Below are 21,761 nucleotides of genomic sequence, written 5' to 3' on the forward strand. Positions count from 1 at the left end.
AAATGAAGCTAACGAGAACGTCAAAGAAAAGGCCGGGTGAAAGCGTAAAAAATGGGGCTTCGTTTGGTAAGTAATTAAAAGCCACTTAAAACACTATACTACGTTAAAACGACACATTAGATGCATCGGTGGATACGTTGTTTTGTGCTTGAAAGATTTAGATACATTGCAACAACATAAATTATTCACATAATTAAAATATTGATATGTCTTTGTTAGACTAAACTATTTGGATATTTTCTTTTTTCAGATAATACTGAATACTGTGGCGGTCGCCACGGTGGTAATGTAGATCCGAATGTAATCAGTCAGAATCCACTCGACATCATTTCCGAACCATTCAGTGTAAATAATAGGACATCTGCGCATGATTTAAGACTGGCATTGTTAAATGCTAAGATCAATGCTATCGTGAATGAACATAAACTTAAAATGGAGATTCTGCGACAACAAGTCATCGAAAGATAATAAAACCCCATTACGAAATCCAACGAAATTCTAGAGTGGCAAAATTCATTTTATAAATTTAAAAATTCATTTTATAATTTTATAAATTCATTTTTAATTTTATAAATTCATTTTTAATTTTATAAATTCATTTTTTAATTTTATAAATTCATTTTTAATTTTTATAAATTCGTTTTTAATTTTATAAATTCATTTTCAATTTTATAATGACATTCATTTACAATTTTATAAATTCAATTTTAATCTTATAAATTCAATTTTAATCTTATAAATTCAATTTTAATCTTATAAATTCAATTTTAATCTTATAAATTCAATTTTAATCTTATAAATTCAATTTTAATCTTATAAATTCAATTTTAATCTTATAAATTCATTTTTAATTTGATAAATTAATTCTTCGTTTTTTTGGGGTTTTTTTTTAAAGTTCATTAGAGTAACAGATTATATAATAAGGGGGGGGGGCTTAACTGCATTTAAAAAAATGGATGCTTGGTTTACTACTATAAGGGAATACCCTGTCGTCCCTGTGTTGATAACAGACGGTTGTACATTCGACATACTTCAGCCATTTTAGTACTTCCATTTGATATCACCAGCACACAAATAATATACCTTTCAAACTGCGGTGTCGTTATTTGTCGAGATGGAGTTACTTTTACGTGGATAAACTTAACTGGACTTCGTCGTTCTGCAAAACTGCAGATATTTTAGTCTGAAGAGGCATTTTTCCCTATCTGAACATATGGTCATTCTGTTGCATGAGGCTATATTTATTATTAGATGATTATTTACGCACATACCCCTTTTATTCACAACTTATATGAAACGGGTTAAACATTATTTGGAAATTTCCCCTTCACCGACATTCATTGACAAATCTTTCCCTGTCTAATACCTTATACAATTACTTCCATTCCCCATAACGCGATACAGTTGATTTCCGGCTTTAAATTGAGGTTTCTAGATGGTTTATTATGAAACTTAAAAAATAGGCATGTATCATTTTCCTCGCCGCATTCACGACATATGGAATATGCACCCCGAACATTTGAACTTTAATAAAAGTGCAATTATCGAAATGTATATATATGCCGTTACATTGTCTAGTACAAAACATATTTAAAATTCACGGTTCAAGTCAAACAACTCGGAAAATCACCGTTACAATTGATTAAACACTGAAGAGATTATTTAACAAACATCATTATAAATCTATGTCAATAATGTTTAATCTCTCCAATGAAATGTTTTTATACTTGTTCGAAATAAAACAGTGGTATATACTTATGTGCATCTTACAGAGTTCCCTATAAACTGCAGATATTTTATTATATCAGTCTGAACAGAGATTTTTCAGTCTGGACATATATATCATATAGTAATATTTTTGTCCAGTCACATATTTTATATTCTCTGTGATTTTTAATGAATGCTTATCGTATCTATGCACCGATTGGTAAGATTTTTCCATGAACGTATGAATTTTGAAGCGTTGTGTGTTGTTTATTCACTTACATTCATGGTTATTATATCGTGGAAACGTTATGCTTTATCCCTGTTATGTATATTTCCGGTAGATTATTATAAAATTGTAAAATTTCATATAAAAAACAAACTTGTAACTTTTATCTTTAACTTAAAGATACAGTATGTAAGATTTCGATAAAGAGCTAGCCATTCTTGCTATAATAGTTCGACAATAGATAATGTAAAGTGAATAATTTGAAATTTTCATTCCAATTACTCTATTGCGAGAGAAGATATTAGCCTTTGAAGGTTTGACAAGATGTTGCAATAATTGCAGCCATTAAAATATGGCTGAACCGTTCTAATCTATTTAATATCTGAGAAATCCGAAGCAATCGAGAGTTGATTATGGCCTTGGATCAGTTAATTATGGCCTTGGATCAGTTAATTAATGTCTAATTAATAATTTAGAAAACATTTCAGGCCTAAAGGAAGTCCTGCAATAGGGAGATATAGCCCTTGCATAATGTATGTTTAATGTCTACATCTACCATTTATGGAATATAAATTTGGTATTTCTATGTGATCAACATCTTTTTTCCATATCTTTAAAAAAAATGTTGGTATTTCTATGTGATCAATATCTTTTTTTCCATATCTACAAAAATTATTGTTAAAGTAGCTAAGTCTCTAACTCAATATCATTAAAATCTTCGACATTGAAAACACGAATTATTTGTCAATTCAAATCAGCATTGGTCTTGTGATCTTACAAGGAATAGATGAGCTTCTGATATCCAATATTCAAGACAAAAGAAACATTTTACCATTGATACACGAATCGTGTACCATAATGCGTTTCAGTGCCATTTGGCACAAGGGGCTCGAAGACCGAGGTTAAAAAAAATTCCACAAGTCATGTCAATGCTATATTCTTATATGGAGAGCATGCGCAATAAATACCATCGGTTTAGACTGGAATAACCAGACGCTAAAGATCGTCATTCAATTGAGACTTTGGCGCATTTCGCCGAACATAACTGATTAGAAATTACGGTAAAAACAGAAACGATTGAATGTAAATCAGTTTATATACATTCACATTACCTTATTATATTCGTTGCGACCCATTTCTGTCAATTTCTAGGTCCCATAAATATTAGCGATTTAGCTCCTTTAACGTTTTTTATAGTTACTGCTGATGTATTAATGTTATAGTAAATCAATGTCCGAATATAGGTATTTCTTATTGCAACAAATTTCCCCCGTTTGATAAGCTAATCACAATTGACGTTTGGTGTGTGATTGATGCAATTTGAGAAAATTATTGATAAAACTGCTATTTACTCTCAAAAATGACCAAGTATGAAATACAATAAAATGAACACATTGCATGTATAAACTAGGATGATAATTAACAATTAATTTATTTCTTACAGGTTTTGGGGATATACGGTAACTCGAATGATTTAGTATTTTAGATAATATTATTCACGGGGATATTAACGCTCAGAAATTTGCTTCCTAAACATTTTTTTGTGTGGTTTTTATTTTCAAAATAATGGAATATTGAATGATTAAGTATTTTAGATAATATTTTTTCACGGGGATGCTTTAAAAAGCTCAAAATGAATATTACTCGAAACTAAACGATATAATAGTTGCACACGCGGCTATATCATTTACTTGTGATATTTCAAGAATATAATAAGTTACGTGTTTCGGGCTGAAAAGGGAGTTCAAATAGATAATGAAAATACATAAAGACAAAAAAACAATGACATGAGTAACGGAGCGTTCTAATCACCAATTTTTGAGGAGAAAAAAGAGTAAGGTTGGTATGCATATTTTTAAAAATAAACGACCGTGGAAGAAATATATACATTTTGTAATAAAAAACATGAAAAGGTATTATTCGTGCTGGTTGTCTGTCTTTTCACCATTACATGTGTACTGGAGCGTTCTAATCATCATTTTTGAGATAAAGGTGAGTAAGATTGGTATGCATAATTTAAAAAAACGACCGTAGGGGGGAATATATACATTTTATAATAAAACAACATGAAAAGATATTATTCGTGTTGATGTTAAAGTCTGTGATGGGGTGTTGGGTGTTTGTGGGTGTGTGCGCATGTGAGGGGCGGGACCGGGGGGGGGGGCAAATTTAAATGACATCTGCTAGTTTTCAAAGGTTCCACAATTTGAAAATTTGTTTTGTCTAAAAATATTTTGGCAAGAAGTATAAAATATTCCCCAAAATAAAAAAAAATAAAGTATGAATTCTTTCTTTAAAACAATAAATGTCCAAATAAATAAATGATTTCGACAATTGCAAACGAGAATTTCTAAATTCGCCATTTCGTAAAACAGGGTTAGTTTATGGGGCCACCGTCTCATTTTAATCGAAGTGAACCCTGATGCAATTTACGATAGGTTATAAGATGTAGCTCTCACTAATCCAGTGATTGTTCTAAGGACATCAAGATTTACGTTTTCAAGGTACAGGACCTTGGTTTTTGTAGTACACTCATTTCGGAGTACGTCCACGTAGTCGAATAATAGGCGACATTAAAGCCCAGTATATTGATTCTAGATATTTTAAACTTCTGACACAAATCAGTCCTTTTATAACGGAATAATTAGTATGAACAGCCCCATTACAATTACTAATTCTTAAGTTCTTTGCTATCAGTTAACCCAGCTCCAGCACAGCAAAGAGTGTTAAGAGTGCGGTTTAATTTTCTTGAGAAGGTAATAGTCCTTGTTTTGTGTGGATTAAAGTTGATTTTTCAACTTATTGATTTTTTTTTTTTTGGCGGGGGGGGGGGGGGGGGTAATGTAATTGCAGTATGTAAAGATGCGTTCAAGAGATTTCAATATTCGAAGAACAAAAACTACCCAGTGAAGATTCTTTTATTTTGATTTTGAATGAAAAGCCGTTATACTCTTCAAAAAAGTAGGGGATATTGCAATGAAAATACCTATGCAGTTGTGATATGATAAATAGTCATGGACATGCTCTAAGAGTATGTTCACAGATGAAGAACTTATCACCCCAACAGAACCACGGGGGGGAGGGGTTCATTGTCAAATTTGACACTTCAAGGATGGGTTGATGAAAACTCTCGCCTGCTGGCTTATCCTATCCATGTTTGCTTTCCTATCGATTCTTGCATAAGATTTCCTGTTTATGGTATCTTTACTTTAGTGTACTACGTTTAATTTGATCGGAAGACGTGTTCGTCGGCGTCAACGTCAACCAACAACACGGCAAGAATTGGCCGTGGCACTGCAAGATGAGTGGGTCAGATTTCCCCAAATCGTGATTGGACGGTTCATTAGGAGCATGCCACGACGAATTGCTGAATGTCTGAGGATTGGTGGAGCAATTACTCGTTATTAAGACAAATATCAAAAATGTAAGGTTTCTCTAATTGGCACCTGTAGTTGGCTGCGCGAGTAACGTGAAAGGTAGCACGCTGTGATTGTCTAGATCTCCCAGCGTTAGTGAGCGTTTGGCGCGTACCTTTATCAAGTTGATAAAGATTCTAAGATAAAAAACCCACGGAAAAAGACTTGGGAATGTAAAATTCGAGAATTTATTGGGCTTCGATATTTATGATAAATAATCAGTGATTAAAGACAACAACGTCTTGTATGTGCAATGCATTCTCGGTAATCTAGGGTTACCGCTTATTTTATTGCTCAAATTGAATATGCGGCAGTTTTCCGTTTCATCTCTCTATTTCACCATTTATTTATTGATAATGGTTTAGTATATTTAGATTTAACTTGTGTTGAGTAAATGGTCTTTGCTTTTAATCTGATTCCGTCTTTTTATACATAAAAATTGAGATATATGTATATGTTAAATTTAACGTTAAATTTTGGTTGATATTGCCAGAAAACATTTATAATTCATGGTTGATTGCATCCATTGAGAAGTGTATGTTCACTTTGCCGTTACAACCATTCACAAGGGGGTCAGTCACGCGTGCCATATCGTCTGCTACGCGGTCCTTTATCAAGGAGCCTCTATGTGGTTAAGTCGCCGGTTCGCTAGCCTGCAGGTCGCACGTTTAATCCCTGCATTGGCCGAATAACTTCGTCGCGATTGTCTGGCCTCGCCCTCGTCCGGCTACGACGAAAAACTGAGGCCCGTGTATATATTGGCGTACAAACCCTCCTTTCCGAAACCTATCACATCCAGGGGGGGTGGTTCCTCGCAAGTAAAATTATCTCAGGTGTGTGTGTTGGGGGGGGGGGGGCTGGTAACTGAGTGGAAGGGGGAGGGGGGTAACCAACCCCGGATAAACAATCGCAATCCAATCAATGGTCGATCTTAACATTAGCCCTTAACGCTAGACCACGCACGACCTGACCTCAGCACGAACCCCGACGCGGCTGTCTATAAAGGGGCAACCCCACGCCCCCCCTCACCCCCCCCCCCCCAATAATCAATGCGTGACCTCCAGCTAACCTCGTAACAGAAGTCAAACGAGGTCAAAGGATAAACAAGAGTTCATTATAACAATACCTATTCATCTATATTCATATCCCCATTGTTCGGATAACAATACCCTATTCAATCTATTGAATAGAACAAAGGCGTCAACTCTCCTTGGTAAAAATATGGCCAGAAGGCCACAGATACTACTGTCGTCTGTCCAAACTCATGGGTTTTCTCCAGTAAATGACCTAGTTTATGTCAGTGGACGTTAAACCCCATCTCTCTCTGTCTCATCATTTATATTGCTTGTTTGTTGTATTCACTGCTAATTTTTTTTTCTCTGTTCTAAATAAGGACATATGGTTTGAGTTTTGTATTTTATGCGCTTACATATTTTTTAATGCCTATAGTCTCCCGCAATTCGAAGATAGCAGGGGACTATGGGTCTGTCTTTCTGTCTGTCTGTCCATCTGTCGGTCTGTCCTTCTCTCCTTCAAATATTTAGAATGCACAAACTTGGTGTAAGTGTTTATTAGGCAAATGCCTTGATGGAGCTCGAAGATGAACATTTTCTACAGAGGTAAGCATTTGATAGGTTGATCCTTTAGGTCACGATAACTTTTTGGTTCTTTTTAAGTGATTGTGATGAAACTAATGAGCATTTTCTGCTCAGAGTAAGCAGAGCGATAAGGAATTTGATTGGTCAAACCTTTGGAACACAATAACCCTCCTTCAAACTGAGGTAGAATGTTCAAACTTGGTGTAGGCGTTCATTAGGTGAATGCCTTGATGAAGTATGAAGATGAGCATTTTCTGCATACGGTAAGCAGAGATAAGCAATTTGATTGGTTGGTGGTTCGAGACACGATAACTTTGTTTATAGTTAAGTGAGAGTGATGTAATTTGGTGTATAGTTTCATCACATGAATAAGTTCGATAATGAGCATTTTGAGCTCTGGGTAAGCAGAGCGATAATCAATTAACTGGTTGAGACTTTGGAGCTCGACAACTTTGATTCTAATTAAGTAATATTGGTGAAAATTCGTGTATAGTTTCATTACATCAATACCTTTACAAAGTTCGATGATGAGCATTTTCTGCTTAGGCAAAGTAGAGACTTCAATCTGATTGGTCGAGACTTTGGAACACAATAACACTCCTTCTAATTGAGTGTTCAAACTTGGTGTAGTTGTCTATTAGGTGAATGCCTTGACAGAGTTCGGTCATGCGCATTTTCCATAAAGGCTAAGCAGAGATAAGCAATTTGATTGACTGAGGCTTTGGAACACGATAACTTTGGTTCCAATTGGGTGAGAATGCTGAAACTGCGAGTATAGATTCATTATATAATTTCATTCACTAAGTTCGATAAAGAGAATTTTCTACTTAGACTAAGTAGCGATAAGCAATTTGATTGGTCAAGACTTTGGGACATAACAACGCTACTTTTAATTGAGCTACGAGTGTTCAATAGGTGAATGTCTTGGCTGAGTTCAATGATTAACATTTCCCGCTAAATCTAAGCATAGCTAAGCAATTTCATTGGTCAAAACTTTGGGACAAGATAACTCTGATTCTAACTGATGGAGAGTGATGAAACTTATTGTATAGTTGATAATCAGTTTGATTGCTCGATACTTTTCAAAACGATAACTGTGCAATTAATTGTGTCATAACTGTGTCATCTATCTGTTTTGGGATTTCGGCCGGGGGACATCAGCCTCACTGTTGGCTTGTTATGATTTGAACCCTATCGATTACTGTCTGGCGTCCTTTATTATTTCTTTTGACTTGAATCATTTCTCTAAGTTGGATAGTTATTAACCGTTTACTTCTATGGGCTATTTCGTGCTAGAATAATATAACGTTTGGGTAATATTGTTGATTGCCTCCCCCTTCTGATTCGGTTTTCGTTTTGATTGAAACCTGCATTACTGTACAGCGCCGTCGATTATTAAGGTTGGCCCTGGACCCATTCATTTGATTTTATATATACCTTTCTTATTTATCACTTACTGTATTTGTAATGTATATGTCTTGGCCTTAAGTGTGTTTGCTTATGTGTGTAACAGCCCTCCTGCACTTACTATGACATTTCAAAGGTACATTATGTAAAATTTAGATAAAGAGCTGGAAGTTCTTGCTATAATAGTTCAAAAATGGATAATGAAAAAGGAATATATTAAAAATGTCATTTAAATTACTTTCTTCTGAGCGAAGTTATGACTGTTTGAAGATATATCGGTGGTGATCGTTCGTTATCGTAGCAACCATACTTGAAAACCGAAACTTACCCTCGATTGTCCGTTTTACCGTTGAAAGTTTAAATCTCGCGGATGTTTAAATCCATTTAAACCTCGGCCATCCGATGCCCTAGAAAGTTGATAGGCTTGTCATGTTAATAAATGTCTAAGAAAGACCTTCAATAGACAGTGTTAGCTTTTACATAATACATCTTTACATTTGTATAAAATAAGATTTAATTTGTATACAATTAGATTTGATTTGTATAAGATTTAATTTGTATACAATTAGATTTGATTTGTATAAATTAAGATTTGATCTGTATACAATTAGATTTGATTTGTATAAAATTAGATTAAATTATAATAAGATTACATATCTGTATAAAATTAAATTTATATAGAATTAAATTTCTACTTTGTTTTCTAGGTATTATACCCATTCCCAGATCATATCTTCTGGATCATGAAAATGTTTATGTGACATCTACAGGAACCAATTTTTTCAAGCAGTGTTTTCCTTCCAATTCTGTAGATCTAGCCTTGTCTTTTACAGCATCACATTGGTTATCGAAGTAAGTCAGCTGCCATACAATTAAATAACATTAAGTGTCGGTGCAGAAAAGTAGGAATTAAACCCCATTTTCATTCACAACATTCGGTGTTATGTTGTCATTATACCTGTATATATGATTGGTATGGTAACATGTGGGGGGGGGGGGGGTTAACACGTGCGCTTTAGATCGTAAGGCCTGGCGCTGAGTCAGTCACTTGGTGTGATCTCTATTCCCGGCTCATTCATCATAAGGATTAGAGTCGCCTGTCCAACCTCGGGTGGGTTGTCTCCCGGTCATACTACTGCCAAAGATACCTATGCATAAACCAATCATTGAAATTAATATGAACCATAATATTATGCTCTCTCTCTCTCTCTCTCTCTCTCTCTCTCTCTCTCTCTCTGATTGTTCTGTTTTGTATATTTTAGAAACTTTTGTAAATATTTGTTGGCATCAATATTCTAATCCTACATGGCTTTAAACTCTGTATATTAAATCTAGGTTGTAACAAGTACCGTATCTGGAATGATTCCACTACAATCTAGGTTGTAACAGATACCGTATCTGGAATGATTCCACAACATTCTAGGTTGTAACAAGTATCGTATCTGGAATGATTCCACAACAATCTAGGTTGTAACAGGTACCGTATCTAGAATGATTCCACAACATTCTAGGCTGTAACATGTACCGCATCTGGAATGGTTCCACAACAATCTAGGTTGTAACAGGTACCGTATCTAGAATGATTCCACAACATTCTAGGCTGTAACATGTACCGCATCTGGAATGGTTCCACAACAATCTAGGTTGTAACAGGTACCGTATCTAGAATGATTCCACAACATTCTAGGCTGTACCATGTACCGCATCTGGAATGGTTCCACAACAATCTAGGTTGTAACAGGTACCGTATCTAGAATGATTCCACAACATTCTAGGCTGTAACATGTACCGCATCTGGAATGGTTCCACAACAATCTAGGTTGTAACAGGTACCGTATCTAGAATAGTCCCACCCCAATCTAACCTGTGACAGGTACCGTATGTGGAATGGTTCTACAAACACCTAGGTTGTAACTGCATGGTTACAATCTAGGTTGTACCTACCGTATCTGTTTTGGTCGGAGCTGTGGCCGCTATCCTACATAATCTCATCTTTTATTTTTAGACCGGTGTATGTACATGACCACGTGTATGCTTATTTCACCCAAAATAAAGACGAAAATGACGCCTTAACGAAACAAGCAGCCGAAGATTGGGTACTCTTCCTGAAAAACAGAACCAAAGAATTGAAACCAGGTCAGTATTTTTCTTTTGTCAAGTTTTACCGCGCTTCTTGGTGTTAGAACACCCAGTGCTGTAACCTTTCACCTAACTGAACTTTAACCATTAGCATTTACATTGGATGACTCTACATTCATTAGAAGACACATCTCTTCTTTTCTAACTTCAGTAGATTCTACCATTTTCTTCACCAATCTGTTGAAACGATATCTGTATGTTATAAGAAGGATCGCGTAGTGTCTTCGGCTTTCTCTGTTTACTCGCGCTACTTTGGGTACATGAAAATTAATGAAATAAACTATATCAAAACTATAGTTTATGCTGTTCCATAAGAGACCTTGGCGTGGTGATTAAAAGTTCAATACTATTTTACTTTTGCCCAGATTGTGCATGTTTTTATACCAGTTAATGCAAAAAGGGCTCAGAAGTCGTCTGCTTTTCTATCATCTGCGTCATTAAATCCCACTTCATGTGTGCTCGTCATCTCCTACATTTATAATATACCTAAATTGCTATCAAAGGATTATTGGACGGTAAATATCGGTCCAAAAACGGTTCAGTACTTAAAACTCCAATTGTATTCAAGTCGGACGACTTTTTTGGAAATTCTTATATTTTCCGAAAAATGCAAATGGCTTTAAGTATTATCAGAGTTTAGTCTTCGCCTTAACTCTTATTCCGGAATTGAAAATATGTTTAAAGTCCCACATGTCTGCACCGACCGGCGTAATAGAGACGGATACACGCCATGCAGTGTGCGATTGGTGCAATTTTGCCCGGACAGTGTCGTTCTGTAGAAATCCACCTGCCAGGGGTTCTTTTTCGTGCACACGGGACCTCGATTTTCGTACTGTTCATTCAACTATATTCTGTTCCTTGTCAGCTTCCTTCCCGCTTTGCACTTCTGACATTGGAAACCATGCCGGAAAACCCCGAGAAACTTCTTGGGCAACAATGTGTAGCAATATTATAACTTCGACCTAAATATTGTTTTCAAATTCGAAAACAAGTTTTAAATCACGTAATACAACGGAAATAGGAGATATATTATATATTAAAATGACCCATGAGTTAGCAGAGACTGGTCATTTACTTTTGTTTGTTGTCAAAAACATATATCTGTTTATGTTTTCAAATTGATATCGTAACGGAAATTTACCGGATATGCTGGGAAGGCCACTGTCCATAATTAGCTAAGTCTTAAGGCATTGGATGTAATTTAAAAAAAACAGCTAATTAATGGGAGAAATCGGGAAATATAAATGAGCAAAATCATTCATGTCAAATCAGATGCCATTCAGATTGTGAGAAGACCATGCCTTAATGTCTTCCGGCTGGACTTCTCTGAGTTGGTTGAGAGAATGAAAGTCATTTGATCTTTTAGTTTTTATATAGACCTTTGCTTGAAAACTGTTTCCTGCTTGATAGCAAAAGTAATTAAGAAAATATTTGTGTTGCTGGTATATATCTGATTGGGTAGCCATATTTATGCCAAAGAACATGAAGTCCAAGATTAGAGAGTTCCAATAATATTGGCGCCAGTCAAACAAAGGAGTGTAGCAAGAATGGTGACACGGGTCGGATGAGGTAAGCTTTCGGTTTCGCTTTGCGCATTCGACCGACGACTATGCTGCAAACGGGACAGAACCCAGTACCCCTGAATAGTGAGACAACGCCTTGTAAAAATATTTATTTTATTATAGGTGGTTGGGGTGTCTTCGCAACGGGTGGGGGAAGAGATGCTTCTCCGGAAGAACCAGACTGTGTAGCTTTTCAGGATGGATGGATTGCTGCGGGTAAAAGTTGGAAAGATTTATTTGATCGTAGTATTATTACAAAGGTAATTGTCGAAACAGTGAAAAAGTTAATAACAGGTTACGTACACGTAGTGAATACAGCGATTTTAAAACTGCCCTAAATACAATAGCTGGTTTAAGAAAACTGGTTTTCATGACGCGAGGGTTTCATGTTTTGCTTGCGCCGTTGGTCTGTTAAGTGCTGCTATCACTGATATGCAAAGGAGGACAGATTACGTCAACAATTTTAATTCACTTTCGTATAAATTTATTTACGTAATAAATTTCTCTTGAGCTCATAAATATTCGGTAGTTATGATAATTTTTTCTCTGTGTGTATAACATGATCTCAATATCTGTATTAACTGTCGTCAAGTGTATATTTCAACTTTGGAAAAGATGATAGCATTTTTTAATAAGACAGACACATTGATATTCTAGGTTTGTCCGAATCGCAGATGGCAAAGAACAGTGCAATACCTAGACGGGAAATGAAGGGTCAGCACCGAAGAGGACTAACCCACATTGACCATTTTCGATATATTTGACTTCAGTGTTTATCGATGATTAAAAATTCTGTAATTCACCAAGATTAGTGATACTTTGACATCCCACGTGCCATGACATGCCTTAATTCATAAGTATACAGTGGACTCTGTCAAATCCGACATCGTACGGATCGACACAGGGTGTCGGAATATCCAGTTTTCTCAAAACCGGAAATATTGTAACTTCGAAAACCGGAAGTATTATTATAGTGTAGATTCGATTCACCAGAATGTTATTCCCTTTAAAAATGATAAACCTTTCTGTGCATTCAAAATTTTATAACATTAATTTTTATTTCATTTAACATGCGTAATGGCGTCGGATTTCACAGAGTACCGGACCGGAGTGATCAGAGGTCGGATGTGACAGAGTGCACTGTATTATTAAGTTCACATTTTTTTCCTGAGATTTTGTGGTTCTAAAGGATTTTCCACTTTTGGGACTCTAACCCGCAAAAACATAAGCACAAAAATGAATAATTGTAATGAAAACATTTTTACTTGAAGACTTCTATTTACTGATTAAACAAAAATTCTAAAATGAGACACTGTCTTAGTGTAGAAACAGTAGTATGTTTTAAAAAAACTTTGTACGCCCACGTTTTCACGCTGGCGTATATTGTCGTTGCCTCTGTCCGTCCGGACGTCCGTTCAGATTTTGTTTGTGGACACTCAAAAGGTAACAATTTTATCCATTTTGACGAAAGATTTCGGTTCCTTTCAATATTGCATTATCGGACCGTAAACTCATAGATTATGGACCCTGATTGTACGAATGGCCATTCCTCGGACGCAAATAGTGTAGAAGTATGTTATACCAAGGACCTTGTGGACCCTCTACAGGTTACAATTTTTATCCGATTTTGATTGTGGACACTCAAAAGGTCACTCACAATTTTATCCCATTTTGACGAAAGATTTCGGTTCCTTTCGATATTGCATGTATCGGACCGTAACTTCATGGATTATGGCCCTCGATTGTACGTATGGTCATTCCTCGTACGCAAATAGAGTAGAAGTATGTAATACCAAGGACCTTGTGGACCCTCTACAGGTCACAATGTTTTTTCCGATTTTGATGAAGCACAAAATACATGTTCATATCCCTAAGATCTTGGTTTCTTTTGATATTATGGCATAAAATCCTAGATTATGGTCCCTGATTGTACGAAAAGTCGCTTTTTAGATTGTTCTTTGCCCATCTCTTGCAAAATGTAGGCTTATCCTGCATGACAAAGGCTTGTTTAACATGTAACAGTTTTGATTTATATTCTCAGGGTTTGGTAACACACATGGGTCTACTTCAGAGCTTAATAATTTTTAAGATGTGGGGATGAATCGGTTTTTTAGCTGATTTTAATCTATTTCCATATATCATAAAAGTATGGCAAATTAGGTACAAATGGAAAGTAGAGACATTCCATTCTTACTAGAAAACTATTGGATTCCCTAAATAAAACATGGGGCGGCCACTGGGCCACTTCCAGTTTGAACTTCACCGTCATAGAAAATATAGACACCCCCTTCTTACTATAGAACTGTTGGAATCCCTGAAAAACACCTATGGAGCGCGCAAAGGGCAAAGATGTAAAGGTATCACTAACTGGCAACGCATCGGCTTGTTGTCTGCTCGATTGATGTAGGAACCGCTTTGTATCATCCTCGGTATCCCTAGTGGTTTCATTCCGTTCTACTCCACTAACCCCTGGGTTAATCTATGTTAGGTGGGGGGGGGGACGTTTTCAAGTTATCCGCCCTTGGTGACTGTGCTATTTTTTCCGACCAATCCTATAAATCGTTAATTGAAAAGGAAGTTGGCAAAGGGAAGTAACTGTCATCGGTCAAGGTTAGGAGTTGGCCTAAATGAGAGAAGTCCAAATTATTCTAAATGCGTATTTATTGAAGACCGGACGTTTATGAAATTTCAAGAGTTTTATTGGAAATCGTTTGATGGTTAGCGGAGTTTTACGTTATTGTGAATGAAATTGCCATATGTAAGTTCGATAATAATAAACATAACAGAATGAAACATTTCACACAAAGAACTAATTGTAATAATAATAAAAAAAAGTCAAACATATAGATGTTATACATATTTGAAATCAAGGAAATATACTACAGATTTTGATAATACAAATAAATATAAATCAATTAGAAATATATACATTATTTACATAAATAGTTTAGTAAATGGACATGAATATGGTTATCTACCCTTATAAAAACGAAGGCGAAACTACAGGTTTGTAAACTGTTTTTTGATTTGTTCGTAGACTAGAGCTACAAACAAGGCCAGGGCAGATAATTTGAAATCGTGGAAACCCCATGGATTAACCCAGGGTATAGTGGAGTAGAACGGAATGGGTTCACTGGGAATATCGAGGATGGCTTTGTATGTGCTTATCGAATTATTAGCGGTTGTGAGAACAGTAAGAGACTTAAATGTACAGTAGTTAGAATGTGTGTTGTCTAAATATATCAAGAAATCATGAAAGGTATCTTTAGAGTCATGATATTAGAAGTCTGGGGATTTTCAACGATTTCCGATAATTACGGTCAGGAGGGGTTGGGGGCTTGGCTGAGCGCTATCATCATCTCCAATCATACTTTGGACATGATCAATTTTTGTTATTTGTTTAACCTAATCTGGTCAGTTTTTTCCTTAAAACACATACTGTGTTTCGTGGGTGATGCCATATCAGATTTGTGTCTTAAACCAGTCTGGTCCAGACTTTTGTCTAAAATTGTGGGTTAGACCACTTTTCTCCTGAGAATATTGAATAGTGCCTGGAAACTAGAAATGGCTATTATTAACTGGGGGAATACACATACTAGATAGGCCACTATAACACTAATTAGAGGACTCCGAGAGAGCTTTCTAACGGTATAAAAAAGAGTTGGGTTTTTTTCAAAATTGTTGGTTAGCCCAATTTGGTTCTGACCCCTTCAAAGAACAGTTTCAAAATGACTGATTTTGTTAGCATCAAAAGGTTTATTGAAACTATAGCATTAAAAAGGAAAATTATCTAGCTTCAATTGGTGCATTTTTCGTCTGCTTTGAGTAAAACCTATAATTTCTTTTAACTTATGTTTCATAGGCCGAGTTAAAACAAGGTACATACGCTTTTTGCTCGAGAAGCCCGCGTGAGCTAGAAGAACCAATCCGTGATTCCATAGAGTTACACAATATGGGTCTTAAACTGCATGAAATTAGACTGGATGCTCTTCCTTGTTTTTATGTCACAGAATGGAAGCAAAAGTTAGAGCAAGGTAAATGTACTAATCTTTCTCTTGAGGTTTTCAAATCGCGTATAGTCAATGCTCTTAAAGAAGCAGTATGGTTTTGTTCAGTGGCATTGTCAGTCTCGACGTTGTGCGGAGATGCTTGTGGGCGAGGGGATGTGATATTTATTGGCGGAGCTTAGCAGTCGATAAACATTTTGGCGGGTGGGGTGGCTCGTGGTTTGTAAACACTAAGATTCTGTTCATAATATTCTTGAAATAAAAGCTACCCCAATACACAATTGACAGAAAAGCAAGCTGTCAAGAAAAGGGACATAACTATGAAAGAGACAATATCGGTCTTATGATTACGTATAGTATACTATCGTGTTATCGTGTTATGAAAAGAGCGAGATTTCACATGCCCATTATCAGCCACCATACCTATTTGTTGATAGAAGCGATCTCTTTAAAGATGAGGTGGGTGGTAAGCCCACTTCCCCTATACCCTTCATGAGATTATCCAATTATCTTTTTAAATGAAATGAAATGAAACGAAATGGGTTTAACGTCCTACTGTTCTCCTCTGACTGGACCAATGATGATGGTCATCGATTTCTAAATGCCAAGACTTCTTTAACGTACGCGTCAATATTTACTTGGGCTCTCGGTTTCCTCCTATCCGAACAACTATGCTTTGTACCTTACCAGGCCCTATGTCCTGCATCACTGACAATGGACTTTCTTGATCAACACCGGGGTCGAACACAGGACTTCAAAGTTAGCGAACCAATGTCTTACTCAGTGAGAGATCTTGTTTATTATTCTCTTTACTTATTATTCACAGGTATCGATGATCGAGAAAGTTTAGCTCGAGATATGACGAAATATTTAAAAACACCTACCTATAATACTTTCTATGAAGCACTGAGTAGCGAGCGAAGCGAGGAACAGAAATCACAGATCTGTGAATTAGTATTTAAAGGAATGGAGGAGTGTCTTTTATCTAAATATCCCGGGGACATGAATCCCTATTGTTTTTACACAAGTACGTATGTTCAAAAGGAACAGACAGCGGTGACCCCCAAAAGCATCCCTTACTTAATGTAACCGTTTGTTTATTATTAAAGCAATGCAGTTATTTCCTTGGTGGTTTCATATCTACTTCTGGAAAACTTAAACGTTCAAGTGATTTCGAGCCAAAATATGCAGTCATTTAAAGAAGTTCAAAATGTCATCCTTCCTACAATCGCCGAGAACACGACATTCATTGCTACTACCACTAAGGGTTTCCATCGGTAGCTGGCTTCCTCTTACAGGGCGTAACTGAATTATTTACCTCCAATTATATCAGACACAAGTCCGCGTACTCTGGTCGATTATGGGAAAGGAATAAGAAGTACTGTTGTGTTGTTTAGGGAGTATATTAATCAGTAGCAGATCTAGAAGCTGTGAATTGGTGGGGGAGGGGGGGTCCAAATCTAGGGCGCCATCTATAATCCCACCCCACAATGAATGTCAACAAAATACTGGTTTAACACTGAGCGCACCAGTAAAACATAGATCGCCATGTCTATATAGTTGGTCGCCGATCATTTTATGGCCGGAAAGCAGCTGCATACAAGTCGACATCAAGTTTATGTCATGTTATGATTCTTGTTGATTTTATTATTTTTTTGTGAACGTTAGGGTCAGTGGCGTAGCCAGGATGTTTGTAATGGGGGTGGATGGCTTGGATGCCGTACGCATCCTGCGCGAACACACTGAAAGTGGGAGACAGGAGGTTCCCCTCCCCCTCCCCCACTGATAAAATTTTGATAATTTGAGCCATTTCCTTTTATTTGATGTCATTGCTGGGAGCAATTTCCTGTGGGACAGAATTTGAAAATTGAATTCTTAGAAACTGTTTTCTGATCAGACAGAATTGTTCTTGTTAACCGTTATTCTACAGATCTTTGTCTTATAGCAGTATATTTTAAAATGCCGAAGCATATTATAGAGTGGGTGTAATTAATTATTAACGACTCTAATTCAAGGATGTGTTGTCCAGACTGATATGGAAGTTTGTTATCGACGGTATGTATGACCATAGTGTCAATTAGACAAACAAAACGTGTCTTTGGATTTTGTTCTATTTTGTAGTCAAGATGAAAGTAAACCTATCAATAATGGTCACTCTATACCTATACAATATTCGAATAAAAATAAAAAATCCAAATGCCCCGAGAGTGTATTCTATTTTGTTTTTAAAAATTGAAAAGCTTAATATACCTATCAATAATGGTCACTCTATACCTATACAATATTCGAATAAAAATAAAAAATCCAAATTTTGTTTTTAAAAATTGAAAAGCTTACTATACCTGAAGAGAAGTATTATAACTCCAACAAAGAAAATAAAAACATCAACCTTAAATTCAATGTTTTCTGCCGAAAGAATATATAAATAATTTGTATCTCTTAAAAAACACTCAAAACTGAAGGTCCCCAAGAACTACATGCTATTCAAACATATCTAAAGCTCGTCGAATTTTTCAAATTGACAAATTGAACTTAAATATCGGAGTATATCTGTAAATCTTAAGATTTGATCACACATGTCCCAGGCCAATAATATATCAAACCACAAAGCTGAATTATTATATACAGATCAGTTCTCCACGTCGTCGATTTTCAAATTTGATTTTAGGTGATGTTACGTGTATTTCTGCAAGACAGTATAAAGCCCTGTTACGTTCATGTAACAGGATCCTCCTGTCTCCCACTTTCAGTTTGTTCGCGCAGGATGCGTACGGCATCCAAGCCATCCACCCCCATTACAAACATCCTGGCTACGCCACTGACCCTAACGTTCACAAGAAAGAAGCGGGAATCCTCTTAGTAAATTGAATTTGTGTCATTATTTTTATGTCTAAACGTCGGAAAGAGAAGTTGGCAGAAGGTAATCCAGTAATTTACTTAGGCTTCGATATTTATGGTAAATAGACAGCGACTAACGACAAATATAAGATAAAGCTGGATTCTCCTCCAGGCTGACAAAAAAGATTCTCGTGGCAGGGGGTTGGATTACCTTTTTTTTTCGATTAAAAATTTTGAACGGTATTTGGAGGAGCAAAATATTGAAATATAAAATAGTTTTAATTTGTTTTCCAAATAAATCATCAAATTACACAAATGAAATGGGGTTTAACGTCCTATTGTTTTGCTCCGAACTGGGCTAATGCAGACGGGCATACGCCATACATTGTGCTATGAGGAAAATTTTGCCCGGACAGCGGCACTACGGCCTGCTCTAATATCGAATTCCAACTGTCAAGGGATCTTTTACGTGCACGCCAATAGTTGATGTCACTTGATTACAATGGCATTATATTACCGTGCACGATATTTTTAAAGATAATAGTGTCAAAGTTCGACTTAATGAATACAGAGTTCATCATTTTATCCTAATAATAATGAAATGAAATGGGCTTTAACGTCCTAGTGAACGTCATAATAATACTGTGCATTTCTTGAAGTTAAATCCAAACATAAGCATACTATGGTAATATGGTTAGTGATTAGTCCTTTAGTTATCTCTGGGATACAACCAAGAAAGTTAATGTTTTATACCTACATACAAAATATTTATAGTTAATTTAATAATGTTTACCCTTATCTATACACCAAAAAGGGTGATTTCAGACTGTCCAGCAATTGTATTTTTTAAAACTGTGCAGATCTTGCCCTAGCCCATGTTCACTATTTATTGTTACAAGATGTATAACATGGTCTGGTTGGCCACGGATAGATCCTTAAAATTAGGAGTAGTATATTGATTGGCTGCACTATTGGTGCTGCTTTGGTTAATCACTTCTCATGTGTTGTCTTTAACTCTCATTCCACTGGAGGATCACGCTTTCCCTGTTCTGGTAAGGCTTCGTCAATTTTTGAAGTACTGATTGACTGTGAATTTCCAATGTTAGTTCAAATATTATGCGTAATCCTTTCCTTGTTATGCCCCAAAATATTACTTGGGCGAGAACCATAAACGTTTCTGATGAACAGTCTCTCAGACAAACTTATAATAGGTTTCACTTGTCAGTGTTTAGTATTTAAAAGTTAACTGTTTTGGTCGAGAATGAATCTTTGAAATTGGAAAAAGAATAATCTATGAATCGGTTAGGAAATATCCTTTTTGGGGGTAAAAATTTCGACAAAAAATAATAAATTTCGGGGAAAAGCTTCAAATGTCAAGCGAACGTAACTACTTTTTTGGGGAAATTTAACAAAACTTTTAACGTCTTTTAATTATGACGTCACAATAGGTAAAACGTCATCTTATTGTTCTATCATTGAGCTATTTTATCTTCTAAGAGAAAGACGCTCTGTGATAATTCTGTGATTAATTAAATTTTCTACGTTTTTGTGACTCCAGATAGGAAAGTATAACATCAACTATGACTGTATTGTAAGTATATTGAATTATTTTGTAAAGAATTCTAAGAATTGAAAGAAAAAAAACCGTTAAAATCTCAAATAAGTTTTCAGTATTTTTGTAGTTGAGTTGAGAACAGATAAAAACAAATAGATCAACTGATTTTCTCTGTTATATGTTTTGAATACGGTTTTTGCTTTTTTTTTTAAATTAAAAAAGTTTGAACTATAAAGAGTATTTTACTTTCTCTTGCGTCCACTTTTATTTTGTATTATATTTATTCCAGAGAAATACCAGACTATAGTGATAATAGTTTAGACTATGGTGAAGTATTACGCCAGATAATATATAATGATAATAACATGTTTGTCACATTAACTGATGAAGACTTGATCAACTCTACAGTTAATACTTCTAGTAAGTCTAACACTCTTTTGGTCAACTCTACAGTTAATACTTTTAGTAAGTCTAACACTTTACTAGTCAACACTAGTCAACTTCTAGTAAGTCTAACGCGTTACTAATCATGCATTTGATTAAATCACACAAATAAAATGGTTAGAATTATTTATTTATTTGTTGTCGACTTGTCGCTTGACACGAACATACGGTATTTTGTATTTATACTTACGTGTGAAATACGGGGATGGGGAAGGGGGTGGCGGCGTTTTCGCCTACTTTTTGATTCCAACTGCCAAGCAATATTTTGATGTGCAATACATGCACGAAGACCTTTGTTTTACGTACTTTACTTGTAGTGGATTTGAACATTTATTTATTATATAGGGTCAATTATTTATTGGTCTTTTAATTTCTTATTTTCATTTCTTAAAATGTTTTCACTTTTTCAGTTGTAACTTACTTTAAGAAATCCAACCATGGATACGAGAAGATTTGTGAAATGAGAGTTCCAAGATCATCATCTCTATCATCAGCATCATCCAATGGAGATAGTAAGAATATGGACGAAGAATTAGACGACACTCATCAGCTGAATTTAAACCAAAACCAACATTATTCAGTGATCAACTGGGCTGACGAAATCTCATATGAAAAACCAACAAATATTCCTTATTGGGCATTGATACCTGGATTAGATTTTGATCGAAATGCTAAAGATGATTACCCTACCACAGACAATATTGATGACTTCAATCAAATTCACCATCAATATGTTATCAACTGGGCCGAAGAACCTGTGCATGATGGCCCCGTAGATGTCCCTGACTGGGCTTTAATACCTGCATTTGATTTTAATCGACATGAGAAAGTTGATTGTTCTAGAAGACATTGGGCTACCACA

General features: G+C 35.7%; 1 long non-coding RNA gene across 1 annotated transcript; it reads left to right on the top strand.

Annotated features, from left to right (window-relative positions):
• The first annotated feature begins 9,066 nt into the window (after positions 1-9,066).
• On the top strand, positions 9,067-17,148 carry LOC130013214 (uncharacterized). Its single transcript, XR_008788581.1, has 5 exons — positions 9,067-9,206; positions 10,360-10,490; positions 12,179-12,315; positions 15,918-16,089; positions 16,889-17,148. It is a non-coding gene; the product is annotated as an uncharacterized LOC130013214 (long non-coding RNA).
• The last annotated feature ends 4,613 nt before the right edge of the window (positions 17,149-21,761 follow it).

Source organism: Patella vulgata, chromosome 6, assembly GCF_932274485.2.
Source record: "Patella vulgata chromosome 6, xgPatVulg1.2, whole genome shotgun sequence".
Taxonomy (NCBI): Eukaryota; Metazoa; Mollusca; class Gastropoda; family Patellidae; genus Patella; species Patella vulgata.